Source organism: Ctenocephalides felis, unplaced genomic scaffold (genome assembly GCF_003426905.1).
Source record: "Ctenocephalides felis isolate EL2017-DRISC unplaced genomic scaffold, ASM342690v1 CF-g0.4_SCAFFOLD_03571, whole genome shotgun sequence".
NCBI lineage: Eukaryota > Metazoa > Arthropoda > Insecta > Siphonaptera > Pulicidae > Ctenocephalides > Ctenocephalides felis.
Window position 1 is genome coordinate 13383717 of NW_020539725.1, and position 2575 is coordinate 13386291.

The 2575-nt window shown below is 29.2% G+C and overlaps 1 non-coding gene across 1 annotated transcript; it reads right to left on the reverse strand.

The window, feature by feature from the left end:
• Positions 1 to 429: 429 nt before the first annotated feature.
• Positions 430 to 570, reverse strand: LOC113387082. The gene has a single exon (XR_003368051.1). It is a non-coding gene; the product is annotated as a U4 spliceosomal RNA (small nuclear RNA).
• Positions 571 to 2575: the final 2005 nt, after the last annotated feature.

Genomic DNA, 2575 nt, shown 5'->3' on the forward strand with positions numbered 1-2575 from the left:
TTGTGTAGCTATTTTTTTGGAATTGAATTCGAAATGAAATGACGATTGTTAATGTTCTGGAGATAAATTGATTTATGATTTACATTTGATTTGCTCAGATATAACAAGATAGCAAAAATAATGAAAATTACAGTATTTGTAATAATATATTTGAATACATTTAAAATTTCTCGAATATTTCATTACGGTACGAAAAGTTCCAGCAATTTACCTTAAGACACAATGCCATACACCACTAGTTGTACTTTTGTTACAATACAATGAAATGTATTTTTTATAATAAAATAATGAAATATATGATATTTGTATAAAACTTGGTAAATTTTCGAAACATGTATGCACAATATAAATGTTAGACAAAGTGCAAAATATCACAACTAGCGTGTATAATACTGAATGTATATAAATAACGACAAAGAGATTATTGGGGTCCTTTCGGACCCTCCAAAAATTGCCATAGCCCACGGTATTTCACGTGGTCTCGGCGGGGTATTGGTAAAAGTTTTCAACTAGCAATAATCGCACCTCGGATGAACCTCATTGGTTACGATATCGCCACTGCGCAAAGCTGACGAACGGGGCCAAAACGGTTTCTTATATCCTAATACGAACAGTATTTCACGGCGCGCGCTACAAAACGAACCGTTGAAACTGCTTGAAAGTAAATAGTATAGTAACGATAAAGGTTTTGTTCTTTTTTAACTTCCCGTAGGGTAGTTATAGTAATAATGGGTAGTTATAGTAATAGTAGAATCGAAAACATTTTTTTTAAATATCGAAAATTTTAATTCTAATTCTAGCTAAAGTTCTAAGCATCACTTATATACTTCTATAATTAATTTTAACTTTGCAATTCAGTCTTATAAATATTAGAGTTTGTCGTTCATTTTAAATTCGATTGAATAAGTTAAATAAACGTCGTCATCCAATTCATAAGTTTTTATATTTTATCTATATAATAAGAATAATGAAAGTTACAGTATTTATAATAATCTATTTGAAAACTTTAATATTTCTCGAATATTTTATTATGGTACGGGAAGTACCAGCAATTAGCCTCAAGGCAGGATGCCATACACCACTAGTTATATTATATAATATAGAACTCAATAATATAAGATTCATATTTCGTTATCATATTTCTTATAATTTCATCTAAATCTCTGAAATGCTTAATTATCGAAATATATTGTTTTATATGCAATTGAAATTAGATTCTCAAGTCCGACATTAAGGTATCAATTAGTTAATTAGTTTGGAGACCCTTACAACAGTTAAAGATTTTTTATGCATTTAAAAATCATAAAATTAAAAAAAAAATTATTCAGCATAATTATCTTATTATTTTTTCAATCAATTTAGAAACAATTCAAATTAAATTTGACAAAATGATTTATTGAATCATTTATAACTGATAATGGCTTTAGACATAAAGGTTCTGCCTCTATGGACAACTTGGGAGTTTTTGAAGTAAAACTTCTTCAGGCGCGACTAGGGTGTAAATACGTACAAATGCAACGGAAGTGCGTTACGAGAGATATGATAAGATACAAGTCGAGTGCCAATGATTCGTCATTCGCTCTCGATTACATCATTTCTATACGGGTCGATTGTGATTAGCCGTCGTGTATGTGAATAGAGATCTGTCGTATGCGTACCGATATCAACAAGGAAATTGGCATAGATAAATAAACACTCTAAAGTTACATCGTAGTACAAATTTAATTTACTGAAAAATGTCTGAATTAGAAGAATATTTAACCCTATTCCTTGAAAATAATAAAACAAATTAAGCATTTGTGCCGTGTACTAAACGTAAGTTTATTGATTAGAAATAATTTCTATATCATTTGTACTTTCTATAAATCTTTGAAGTTATTAAATATAAAATATTTTTTAAGCAAGACAGATATTACAGCTGTTCAAAGAATGAGATTATATCGCCAGCGTAAAAGTAAAAAAATACAATTACAGTAGAATCCAGTTATCCGAACTCCGACTATCCGAACTCCAATTATCCGAACTCCGATTATCCTAATCGCCGATTATTCGAATCACTTTCAGAAAAAAAATTGACCAAAAAAAGTCTAAGTGCGCTATTATTCTTCCACCAGCAAAGCCAGTGTAGGCACATTGTTTGTTTTGATTTGACGGAGATGTTTACAAAACAATGATTTTTATTTCTAAACTTGTACATTTTTTTTTTTAACTCGTTTAAGTACATTTTATTTATATTTAAAACATGTGAAAATGTCATGCTTCTTTCATTTAATTCAATAAAAAAATAGTGCAATATCAAAACGTTACTTTTTTTCTTTCCAATGGCAATTTTAAAAAAAAAACTCCGATTATCCGAATGGGTCCCGGTCCCCATTAATTCGGATAATTGGAGTTCTACTGTACTTCATTTCTAAATGACGGTTCATTTCTAAATGCTAATTACAATGACAAGTCGATTATGTCATATTTAAAGTATGACTTTAATTACATTATTGTTTTTAAATATTATACATATTTATTATATAAACGTGTCTAATGGTTGACACTAATAACTGTGTGCATCACAAGTGTTACC